The sequence below is a fragment of the Grammomys surdaster genome, unplaced genomic scaffold, assembly GCF_004785775.1.
Source record: "Grammomys surdaster isolate TR1022 unplaced genomic scaffold, NIH_TR_1.0 233, whole genome shotgun sequence".
NCBI classification, from domain to species: Eukaryota; Metazoa; Chordata; class Mammalia; order Rodentia; family Muridae; genus Grammomys; species Grammomys surdaster.
Window position 1 is genome coordinate 5,770,371 of NW_021604678.1, and position 13,201 is coordinate 5,783,571.

The following is a 13,201-nucleotide window of genomic DNA, read 5'->3' on the forward strand; positions in this document are numbered from 1 at the left end:
CCTCCCTCCCTCCCTCCCTTCCTTCCTTTCTTCTTCCTTTTGTTATTTTCTTAGGGTTCTAGCGATTGAATCTCCTGCTTTGGTCCTGTAAAGTGAGCTATAGTCCTAGGTGTTCCTTGTAACCCTCAGAAAAATCTCTGTCTCTATCAATATCTATATCTGCCTGTATCCATATCAGAGACAGAGTCTTCCTTAGTTCCCTAGGCTGACCTCAACCTGACTCTGTAGCCCAGGCAGGCCTTGAAACCCATCTGCCTTAGCCTCTAAAGTAGATGGAGTTAAGCTCTTGTTACCAGGATTAAGTCTAGATTCTACTCTCATAAAGTGACATAGAACATTTACAGAGGAGATCTGGCTCTCTCTAATTTGTTTGGGCTCCAATGTTCTCAATAAGTTCCATTGCTTTCAATGGCCATTTATTAATTTGTATAATATCAATGAATAACATCATTTTTTCAAGGAAGTTTATAATTTTACAAATTATAAACATAAGACCTTGACTTAAAACCAATGCTCTTAAACCATGTTTAACATTTGCTCGCTCTCGCTCTCTCTCTCTCGCTCTCGCTCTCTCGCTCGCTCTCTCGCTCGCTCTCTCGCTCGCTCTCTCGCTCACTGTCTCTGTCTGTCTCTGTCTCTCTGTCTCTCTGTCTCTCTCTCTCTCTCTCTCTCTCTCTGCTTGAAGTCCCTAAAATATCTTTAGGTTACTTAGACATATTTTTGAGTCCTTTAAGTCAAAATACAGATCAACTACCAGAAAGAGCTTTGAGATTCATCAGAGAGAGATTTATCTACATTTATTATAATTGTAAGTGGACTCTCATAAAGAGAGTTTTTTCGGTTTTGATTTCTTACTATTGAGACAACAAATCGAAGTTTTAAAAGAACAACTTGAGATTCCTCATACAAATTTCCCAGGAAGAATTTAATATCTAATTTGTTCAACATTGCATGTCTTTGAAAACTGGGGCATGGTTTTCAAAGCACTTGGAAGGCAGAGACAGGTGGATCACTGGGTGTTCAACGGGCCAGCGTGGTCTACATAGTGAGACCTTGTCTCAAACAACAACAGCAGCAGCAGCAACAACAACAAAAGGTAAAACTTGACATGGTTTGAAGTTGATGAAGCAGCTGCATTTGTTCTGTTGAATAGTTCTTCCCTGGCTGAGTAAGAAATTATGGGGAAACAATGTTACCAGCTCTATCTGATGATCAAGTAGTCTTTTCATGAAACTGTTATGATAATAGGAGGACAGGATCCTATTGCAGAAAACTGTGAGGAATTTTGAAATGGGCAAAATGTTTCTTATCCTAAGTATAAGTCGTTTCTTATTTTTTCTCACGTAATATGTCTTGCTCATGGTTCCCGCTCCCTCTCTCCTCACAATTCCTCCTCATCTCCCCTATTATCTGCATTTACTCCCTTTCTGACTCTCACTCAAAATAAACAGACTTCTAAGAGATAATAATAAAACAAAATAATATAATAAGATAAAATAAAAAGCTAACACATTGAAATTTGACAAGTCCAAGAGAACGAATAAGCATGAGAGACCCACTCACTCTCTGTAATTTCATATCCATGTTGATCCTGTTGACTTAGAAGTCCATGGCTTTTTGGTGTCCTCCATCCATCCCCTCTGGCTTTTACACTATTTTTGTTTGTTTGTTTTCTGATTTTATTATTATTATTATTATTATTATTATTGCCTTCTTTTCTGTTCCCTGAGTCCTGAGGCAAGAGATTTGATGACGCCTGCCTGTTTATGGCTGAGTACTCAAAGCTCTTTAACTTAAGTCATTTCTTCTTCTCCTTTTTTAATGATCCTTTGGACATTATTAGTAATATCTTACTGGTTCCTTACTAGCCTGTCAGTTAAAATTCTATTATATGTATTCATTTTCTATTTTCACAGGGATTATGATTCTCTGTTCTTTGAGACATTGCTTCTTACTAACAAATCTCAAGAGTGCTTAAAGCAACCATGAAGACGTATAGCCACAGCAGTCAAGGCAGCTGGAAGAGAAAAGTCAGCATCTCGTAAGTTTTATCTTCAAACTCATAGCCTTGCAAAGAAGCTGTGAAAAAAACAAAACAAAATGAAAACCCAAAACAAATAATCAAATAAAATCCCTAAAACAACAACAACAATAACAAAAACAATAACAAATAACTGCAGTTACTGCTAGCTTTCAAGAATAACAGACTTCCAAGTCAAGTACAGGATGTGATAGAACAGAATACGAAATCCTGGGTGGCTTCATTAGGGTCTTATTGCTGTAAAGAGATATCATGACTATGGCAACTCTTACAAGGAAAAAACATTTAATTGGGACTAGCTTACAGTTTCCGAGGTTTGGGTCATTATCATCATGGTGAGAAACATGGCAGCACCCAGGCAGACACGGTGCTGGAGAAGGAGCTGAGGGAGAGCTCTACATCTTGACCTGAAGGCAGTAGAAGGAGACTGTGTGCCACAGAGGGCAGAGCTTGAGCATAGGAGACCTCAAAGCCTGACTCCACAGTGACACGTGTCTTCCAACGAGGCCACACCTCCTAACTGGGCCTCTTTCTACGGGCCAAGCATTCCAATAGACGAGTCTAGTCTATGTGAGCCATTGCTATTCACACCCCACACTGGGATGAGACCAAGGTTTATAAAATACTGAACACTAACTGCTGACTGAACAAAGAGAGGCTATCTTCATTCCACCAAACCCTACGAGAATTACAACTTTAAATGGAAATAGCAAGCCAAAAAATTGGAAGAAAATACAAATAAATGATTCCTCATCATAGAATGCAAAGTTCTAATATTAATAGTGAGAAAATAAACCTCAAAGAGAGATATCAGTGTAGTTTGGAGTGGTATTTAAAGCTTCTCTATACCATAAACCATTATATACATAAGATAACTTAAAAAGAAGAAACATAAGACTCTAACACCTGTATGAAAATAATGTTCATTTCCAGTAACAATAAAAGCACAATTAAAAATAACACCAACAAATCTGAGAAATAGTTTTTAAAATGAAACAAATAGTATACAGTGAACAGGCAGTGTCAAAGCAGTCCCAGTGTGACTGTAAACTGAGACAGTGTAACCATACATCATTGGATATCTAACTAATGCTTTACAAAGTATCTATATTTTAACCAAACGATTTTTGCTTTTAGAATAGGTCTGCATTAAGGGGGGAAAAACTCCTTGCTCTTAGTAATAGAATTAATTACTTATATCTTTGTCTTTCTGGCCTTATGCAGGTATATTTATGGGTTCCTTCTATTTTGCATTTTTAGGGGATGTGAGTATGTGTTTTTCCTATGATTTTTTCTTTTTAAATTTTTTCTTTTTTCACATTTGTTTTCTTAATAGAAAGAGAGAGAAAGAGAAGGGTATGGGGGAGGATCTGGGAAGAATTGTGGGATGAGAAACCACCATAGAAATATATTGCATAAAATTTCCTTTCAATAAAAAATTAAATAATTCCTTCAAGGGTAATGGGTCTTACAGTTATCGTGATGCCATATCTCACTCAAATGATTTCTGATATTTTATTTTCATTAGAAATCAGGTCTTTGACTGTAGGTTGACAAATAAGATCTATTTAAAAAGCTTTTGAATAATACAAAGGAAATTGTCAATGGAGTAATGAGATAGCCCTTTGACAGGTGAAAATATTTTGCAGGCTATGCCTTGAAGAGAAGGTTAACATCTAGAATATATAATGAGTTAAAAATATAAATATCAAGAAACCACAATTAAACATGAGCCATTGATCTGAAAGAAGAAGTACAAATAGATAAAAAACTGTTTTCAAATGTTCCATATCATTAGCAATCAGGAAAATGCAAATTAAGACTACACTGAGATTCTTTCTCAGTCTACATTGAGATTCTATCTCAGTCTAGTTAGAATGGAAGTTATCAAGAAATCAAATGTGGACAAATACTGGAGAGGATATGGAGAAATAAGAGAATTTCCTATTTTTCTGGTGGGAAGGGAAACTGGCACCACTCCTGGGCATATGTCCAATGGAACGCATAGAGATACTTGCTAATGTGTATTTGTCTACTGCTCTCAGAATAGCTAAGAATGCAAGCAGCTCAGATGTCCATCAGCTACTGAATGTATAATAAAGAATCATATATAAAATTACTATTTTGTAAGCTGAGATGAGGAGAAGGAAGAGGAGAAGGAGAAGGAAAAGGAAGAGGAAGGAGGAGAAAGAAGAGAAGGGAAGAAGAAGAAGAGGATGAGGAGGAGAGATATTCTACAAGCCTGAATGTTGTTGCTCACACAAGCCGTGGGCTATTAAGCAAAACTACCAGTGCTAGGTAAATATCTGCTAATGAGAAGCTCCCCAGACAATACAGGCTTTAGTCATTTCCACCAGAACTGATGAGATCCTGTTGCTGAAGACATCTCATATCTTGGGTGCAAGGAGTAGAGAAATCAAACTTGAACTGAACTGAAAGTTTCCTCCCTATTGGGTTACTATAATAGTGCCACAAGGAAACACAGGAAACTGGGGAGAAAAGACATCAATGGCTCTACCTAGCTGTGAATTCAATAATCTACAACACCGACTTGCTAGGCAGATGGTATCCACTGGTGCAAAGGCTGCATGGTTGTTATGGGGCTGATTTTCCACTCTCTGGTTGGGTTTTAGATCCTCTGGACAAGAGTGAGTACATCATACTGCAAATTCAGTCCTAAACTTATGGGCGACGAGGTCTTAGGCCCAAGGGGTGAACTCACTACCATTGTTGAACTCAATTGTCATGAATTTGAGCTCCTTGCTAAATATTTATGTATTTGCCTATAGACTAATGCTTCTCTCCGCCTTAACTAGAGAAGCAGCGAATGATGGTGAGTGTAGAGAAGCATTTCTGTGTAAGGTAGAAAGCATAAACAATGGTTGAATGATTAGCACTAAGCAAGTCATCTTTACCACTGGCTCTAAGTCTCAGGGATCTCTGCAGGAGATGGGGTAGAGAGAAATTGTGGGCCTACCCCTGACTCTGTTAACAATATTGTTCTGTTATACTTGCAGACAGGAGCCTAGCATAAGTGCCATCTGAGAGGGTTCACCCAGCAACTGATGGAAACATACGTAGAGACCCATAGACAAATATTAGGAGGAGCTCAAGGAATTCTGAGGCAGAGGGAGAAGGATTGAAGGAGCCAGAAAGGTTAAGGACACCACAAGAAAACCCACAGATTCAACTAACCTAGGCCCATAGGGGCCCACAGAGACTGACCCAACAAACAGAGAGCATGCCTTTATGTGGTACTCCTACTGGCAGGAGCAGGCAGGGTCTGTGTATAATCCTGTTGCCTGACTTTAGATCCCTTTCTTCTAACTGGGCTGCCTGGTCCAAGAAAAGGTGCACCTAGTCCAACCGCCCCTTTCTCCTTGGGGATTGTTGGCCACCTGCTTAGGAGGACAAAGGGAGCAGAAGCAGTGAGCAGGGTTCAGAAGGCCCCAAGTAGGACAGAATGATTTCCCAGAACACTTTTAGTGAGACAGCTCTAGGAGGGGCATCACCTAATAAGCGCTCACAGTGGGCTTTTTTTTTGTATTCAGCAGCAAGGTCCTATCATATGAATGGGAGCATAATACCTAATTATCATATAGGCGGCAGGAAGAGAGTGTTTGCAGAAAACAGTCCTCCGTTTTGTGTAGAGCTTGGAGAGCTGTCTGGACATGATGGACTGTGACTTGAAACAGCAGAGTCCTTCAACAGTTATTCATTCACTGTAGAGCCCAGAAGGCTCCACTGATACTGCCAAACTCATGGTCGCATAACTGATCCAAGTCAACCTCAATCTCAACAAAACCAAACTAAACAATTATAACAACAGCAAAATAGTCACGCCTGTGGGAATGAGAGCTATAGGAAGACAGCAGTAAGTGAGAGAGGTAGGGAGATTAGGGGGCAATTTCGAGAGTCTGAATGCCTGCTCTTTACACATGACTGAAAACGTCAAAGAACAATCTCCATAAAAAGGTATTTTAGAAAAAGAAAGGAAATCAGATCTTTGTGATCATAGAAGAAATGTTTATGGTGTTTGATATGTTTACCAAGCTTTTTGTTGGGCAGTAAAATAACTCTCTACTCTTCCTCATGCTTGATAATATATTTTGTGGAAAAGTGAGCAAGAAGCTCTTGCCCCCGATCTCTGCCTCCTGATTTCCTGGGCTTGCCCCGGGGATCTCTGCCTCCCGATTTCCTGGGGCCTACTGGTTCTAGCATCCTTGAGCATCGTGTGATAGGCCTACTTTTCTGATGAGAAGGTAATTTGGAAAATTTTCTTACTTTTTATTAGGACATACACATTGAATATCATTGATGATATTCAACTTGGATTGTACAAAGTAATCATCATTATAAGGTTATTATTATTATTACCAAAGCTGAGAGCTATAAATAATTCACCGTAATAGATTTGATATTTTTCTTTTCTCCAGTTTGCCTTTCTTGTGTTATATATATACTTCGTATGTGAGTTCATGCCTTGGACATTTAACAACTTTTGTGCTTATCTCTAGGGCTCATTCCATAAATACTGCATATAAAATTAAAATCAGTTTTGCCAGTCAAGAGGAGGACATGGCACTTAAGTTTTAGGAGTTTTAATTCATAAAAGCCAAGATCTATTATGCAATTTTTAATGGATTCCTTAAGGCCATTGATTTTCGTAGTAGTTAGTTGAGTAAATACTTAATTTATATGTGGTGGACTTGCAGTTTAGATATTCCAGGTGACTGCCCAAGGGAGAAAAGTTTAAAAGCTACTTCGTATGTGAGTGTTTTAGGGCTATAATCAACCAAATATTCAGTAATTTAGGCAGCTAACCCAGAAAGTTGGCAACACCTAAGCTTTACTTAATAACTGTGACTGTGCCATAGTTAAAAAGCAACTTTCACAGGCAGCCTCTTGAGGAAAAGCCAAAGACCAAAGACGGGAGCTGCCGATTCAGTGAGTGTCCTTTGCTCTCCTGGCCCAGGGTGAGCCAGCTCTGCACTGGAGTTTGAGGAGTCGTTCTTGAAGACAGAAGGAGCTGTAGGGCCATTTAAACTTGGCCTGTTCAGCACCTCTCTCTTTTGGTTCTTGTTTGCGGTGATCGGAAGGAAATGCACCTGGCTCTTGTAAAAGACAGATTGTCAAACTGAGGACTTTCCCCAGGGCATCAAGCTCCAAGATATTAAACTAGAACCATCTGCTTAAAGGGTGTAAGAATGCCATAGGCTTCCATCTAGGGAACAGCAGTTTCAAGCCCATTAAGGGCTGGGATATTTAGGTCTGGGTGCCAAGGAAATTAGAGTCAATGATTTCAGATGCTGAGGCAGAGCAAAGGAGGCAATTAACACCTTCCCTACTAATAGCAAGAAGCACTGGGTGGTAGATTCTGGAGCTGAGGAGAATGGCAATATCAGTGCTGAAATTGTCATCCAAATTAAGTTAAATTTTTTTAAAAAAGCAAAACTGAAAGCAGGTGGTTTTGTTTGACACATTTATTTAACTTAAAATCTTGTTTACCTAGCATTCTGTTGTTCACAGAAATAAAAGGGGTTGGCACATTTTTAGCATATATGTATTATGTACTAAAATATATAATAATTTATATGTAATATATAATAGGATAGACAATTATCTAAAACTACTAAAATGGTTGCCACTCTCATCCATGCTTGAGATTCTAAGGAATTCAGAAGTCAACCTCTAAAGGTTCGGAGGCTACTTTTGGCCCTATTCCTCATTGCTTTACCAAGTATCTAATGTCCCGAAGTATTCATTCTACAGATGACAATGCATGCCCTCCGCACATGGGTGTAACAGCTAGCACTAGCAGTACAAAACAAAACCAGTCAGACACCGGTCCCCCTTTAGTTTATACTTTATGATTTGTAGGTTTTGTTTATATGATCCTCAGGGCAGATATGCTTCATACAGAGGTTCCTGAGGCCGCAAGAACAGCACGAGCAGGTGCCATCCTGCGACACTTCCCTGCTTTCCTATAATGGTCCAAACAACTAAGGAAAACTATAGTGATTTATCATCCAGAAGCATCATGGGGATTATTCCTGCTAGGATTCTTGAAACAAGGATAGCACCTTTAATCATCTTTTTGTGTAGCTTTAGGAATTAAACTGTGACTTAAAACACTTACAATCCAGAATGCTGACTTAAAATCTGTCTTTCCGGGAATGAATGTGGTTCCTTTATCACGCACAGTGAGACAGCAGCTAGTAAGACATTATTGTGGAGAGCAGCTCCTTGTTATGGATACACAGTTGTGACCCGTCTTCAAAGGAGTGCGGGGCCCTGATGCTTAATGAGAGGAGACCTGCATCCTGCTAAATCACCACACAGGGTGTATGAGAGCATCTCATGTGCCTTACAAACTGCCGGACTTGCAAAGGTCCTTAAAGGGTGGCCATGTCACCTCGTGCTTAGTGCCCAGTATTGAACAGAATCAATATGCCTCGGAGTCTTGCATATCATACTTACACTGGTTGTTTTGTTGCCTGTCACTTGGGTGAGCAGCTATAGACAACTTCTACTCTAGCGCACGCGCATGATTCTTTTCAGAGGCCTGGGTAAAGTGAGAACTTCTAAAACCTTGCTTAGGTAAATACATATTCTCTAAGTTGCACTATTGCCCTCAAGATCAGGCTGGTTGGGGAACTGAAGGCAGTGTGTTTTAGAGCCCTGATGGACCTGATGGGTTTTCCTCCCAGGCTGCTCGGTTCTACGCCTTCTAACCACTACGATCGGACTTTCATCCTGTTATTTCTGTACAAGCCTTGGCATATTTTTCCATTTCCTATCAAGAACAGAGCAGGGTCCTCATGAGTCCTCTGCACTGGAGCCTTGTCATGATCTCTTGGGGCTGAATTCACACCGCAGCTGCCCAGAGGAGGCTATGAACTCTTACATTTCCCCCCTTTCTGCCTTCTCTCTCCACCTCTGCAAGTTCAATTCTTAGCCTTGTCCCAGGGCTAAGATTTCCTCACTCACCATGAACTAACATTTCCTCATGCCTCTCACTGGTCCTTCCACTCACTCCTAGCCCAAGGTCAAAGGTGCTTTGTGACTTAAATCTTTCTTCCTTTTAACCCATACTGTGTCTTCACATGCTTGTTCCCCCCAAACAAAATACAAAACAAAACAATAAAAACTAAGAGCACTCAGAATTCGCTGAAAGGCAAAGGTGGAGGTCTTTTTCATCCTTGTCTCCCTCTTGGTGTCTCCTAATTACTAAATTTTAAGTCTATTACTAGCCTCTACTGTGAATAGTGTCATCTTAGATATGCACTTAAGCTATGTGAGTGTGTTTAGAAATCACTACATTCTAATTTAATGTTCTCAGGGAGAACAACTTAAATTATATATTTCTCTGATTTCAGGAGGAAAAATCTGGAAGCATGGACAAAAATAAAGAATTCTCCAGACCTTCCATCTGATGAGAATTCTTGAAGTTATTTTTGGCTCACAAGGTTGGTGGCTACACTAGTTCCCACTGTCATTGCTACACTCAGCATCAGTGGCATAATTCACTGAACTCTTTATCACCACATCATCATTTTCCTTCCAAAAGGACCATTCACTCATTCATTTCTTCAGGGGATACTCGATGAATACTTTGTACAGATGTGTTGGGTATGCGTGCTCAGTTCATGTGTGTGTGAATGTGTGATGTGGGTACTTGTGTGGAGAGGCGAGAGGATAGTACTGTATATCTTTTTCATTTGCTCTCCACCTTATTGTTTGGAGCCAGGGTCTTTCACTGAACCAGGATCTCGGAAACTGGCTAGAATGGCCAGCCAGAGATCATCCCAGACTTTAGAATTACAGACTGAACTGCTATGCCTAGCTATATCTGTAGGTGTCAGGGAGTTGAACTTGGGTTCTCATGCTTTCATGACAAGCAGTTTACTGTCCGAGCTGTCTCCTTGGTCCCTTAAGTACCTATTAATTAAATAGTTTTTGAAGTGATGGGTTCTTATGAGCCACTTCCATTTTGGGGATGGGGAGGAGGAAGTTGGTGTGAAGCTAGTAAGCCTGAGAAAGAAAGCCTTTCCCTCGTTGCCACTATACAACTGGATCTGCCTTACCTCCTGGGTGAAATACTGTTATTTTTAATGCACACTTGGTATGGTAAGACTTGAAGCAAACTGTCTTTTGCTCCTATTTTTTTAAAACTAGAAGGAAAAGAATGCTCTCCCGCTTCCCGTTTGCTCAGATAATGCAGAGGAGTGAGCGCAACGTGCTCCCACTCAGCCCCCCTAAGATAATATACTGGAAACATTTTGGTGGGTGTGAATCACTCAGACAAGCATTCTTCATTCAAAAATAGAAACTTGTCTTATTTGTTCCAGATGTTATACAGCTGCAGGGAGGTTAAAGCCAGTGGTCCTGTTTTCAATGCAACCAATCTCTTAACTGCATTTGGAATTTCTTAACCCGTGAACTCATGTTGCTTGCTCTGAGACCTGCACAGTTTTCCTTTTCTGACTGCTTCCATTTACAACTGTGTTTCGTGGGAACTACACTCCAGAATTAATGAGGGTACATCTGTTGTGCAAACGAAGCACATCCTGTTTACCACCGTTTCCACCTTTCATTGATTGGGACCTCTTTAGTTTGAGGCATCAAGTACTTCAGAGACATTACATGAAGGAAAAGAACAGAGGGATTAGCTGTGTCCTCGTGATGCTTTCTAGCACCTGATCTGTCCCAATCACATAAATGTTTGATTCAGAAAAACTAAACTGAAGTAAAATGATTACAGGAAATACTAAATATAAAAATGTGATTCTCATAATTCCTAGTTATTAAAACATACATATTATCGTATTTGTTAGTTCATTGGTAGGATTATAAGAATTGTTATGTTGGGCTCATGAAACATAGAACATCAGGGCACTTTGAAATGGTGGATACAAATTATGTAGGGGACATGACTGCTAGATTAATGCCTGGCCTTTAAACTTACAGTCCGTGCTCTCCTACCTATATTTGGGAAGAGGGTACCAGCTCTCTTGGGGTACTGCTTTCCCAGGGAGAGGCTTCTTGAATTACGGGTCATGGACAAGCTGTGGGATCACTACTGAAGTTTGTTCTTCTTGGGCTCAGTTGAGCCTGAGTCAGGCTGGTGCATCTGAGAGGCTCTAGAGACAAATGAAGCAAGCAAACTCACACACGCCCTCACATCTCTCTGTGAGTGTTATCAGGGGAAGTTGCTGAGTCTCTCAGGGCAGTGCCCTCAAGTTTGTTTTTGGCATCGAGGCCAGCATTCAATTCTAGAAAGCAGTGTGACATTAGTTTTTATCTTTCTGAAGATCAAAAAGATAAAATTAACCTGCAATTTAAACTTTTAACATGAAGAAATAATTCAGATTACTCAAAGTCCATGCAGTTTTTTCATGCTGTACATCCTTAAAATACACCGTTAACTAAAACAGAGCTCCTATGTAGGTCAAATAGGTTAAGTATTATATTGTTCAAACTTATTTGGACTTCTTTCCCACAAAATCTTAGTGAAGCTGTTAGTAATTTGAGGTTTTCTTTAAATACACGTCCTAGCTTCTAAGAGAAAACCTCTGTGAATGCTGCTCAGTCGGCTTTCTGTACCAACTAATCACTTTTCAGCATTTTACAAAAGAGACCCTGTTGTAGAGACAGCCTTTACCAAACTTATCAACTCTCTGATTTTCCTGATCAATGTGGCCTCACACAATTTCCAGGTCCTGGTTTCACTAAGGACAGATATGTGATAAAGAAAGGAGTAGCATTTCCTCTAAGGACATAGCATTGGGCAGACATTCCTTGGCTCTTTCTCCACTATCTCCTAATCTGGTCCTAGAACCCATGTTTTTTGTTTGGTGCATGGGCACCTAAAAAAAATCAATGCCACTTCCCAGACTTTTAGACATCCAGATAAGCCACATTTAGGCACATGAGCCATGGGTCATGAGAGGATTCATGTGCAGAAGTTTCTGGGAATTTTTCTTTGAAGGCAGTGGGAACATAACATACAGTTTCATGTCTCATGAGGTGGCCTGTTTTGCCCATGCCTGGAGACCATTTGGGCTCCAGAACAGCTCACACTGGTCCTGGTTCAGGCAACCTTGGATGCCACTGTCTAGACTGACATGCAGGAGGGAAGCAGGTTCTGTCCGGCTGAAATCTGCTCCTCCATTTGAATGTGATTACAATCAACACTACTTTTTGTACAATTTCATTCTTTCACTCTTTACACCAGTATTTATTGAGCAAGTTGCAAAATGATAGAATCTGTATTAAGTCACAGTAAATGAGGTTTTGGCTTTATAACTCTAAAAACTTTAGAAAAAGATTTCTACCCCATGCATATTACAATTCTTATGCTTTTCATTCTTGTTTTGCCTTTGGATTTTAGACTGATTTTATAATATGAATGAACAGCACCAACAACAAACCCAAGTCAAAAACAAGGATTCCAAAGAGAAAGTCACCAAAGCTGATCAACACCCAAGCAACTCTAGCATGCAACAAGGTCACTCAAAGTTTTAATCCCCAGATACAGAATTGAAAACCAAGATGGGATGTTCGCTTTGAAAGCACACAAGACCTAACTAGTGGTCCTGGATGAAACCCATCATCAAAAGACGTGTCCTTAAAATATTTTAATGAAAGATTTTCTAAAGGAATACTTAACAGGTGTATTTATTTTTCAGTTGCTGTTGGCCTTGTGACAGAGTTTGTCTTTGGCCAACGCTAGTCTAAGAGCTCACTGTGTACCTCAAGCTGGCCTTACTTCTAGCAATTCTGCCTCAGTCTACAAGTTGCTGAGATTATAGCCAAAAACCACGTTTACAGGCTTTGTAGCCACTTTTTTTTCAAATACTAGTCATATAGAGAGAAGGATAAGAATTCCAGCTACAAATAAAAGATAAGACCCCTTCTTCACTAATAATGTACCCCCAATGAAAAGACCTGACTCCTCAAGGATCAGATTAGATTGTCTATCTGCTCTCAAGTCTAAATCTGTTCTTAGTGATCTTCCCACTTGGAATGTCTGCTTCAATCCTGTCCAAACTTCTTTTTATAATCTGCCAAATTTTAGAGGAATGCTTGCTTGGAATGCTTGTCTGTCTACCTTCTCTTCCTCCCTCCCTCCCTCCCTCCCTCCCTCCCTCCCTCCCT

The 13,201-nt window shown here is 40.0% G+C and overlaps 1 protein-coding gene across 2 annotated transcripts in view; it reads right to left on the reverse strand.

Moving 5' to 3' along the window:
* Positions 1 to 13,201, reverse strand: part of Cfap299 (cilia and flagella associated protein 299) — a 510,741-nt gene that overhangs the window by 4,959 nt on the left and 492,581 nt on the right. The window lies entirely within an intron of this gene.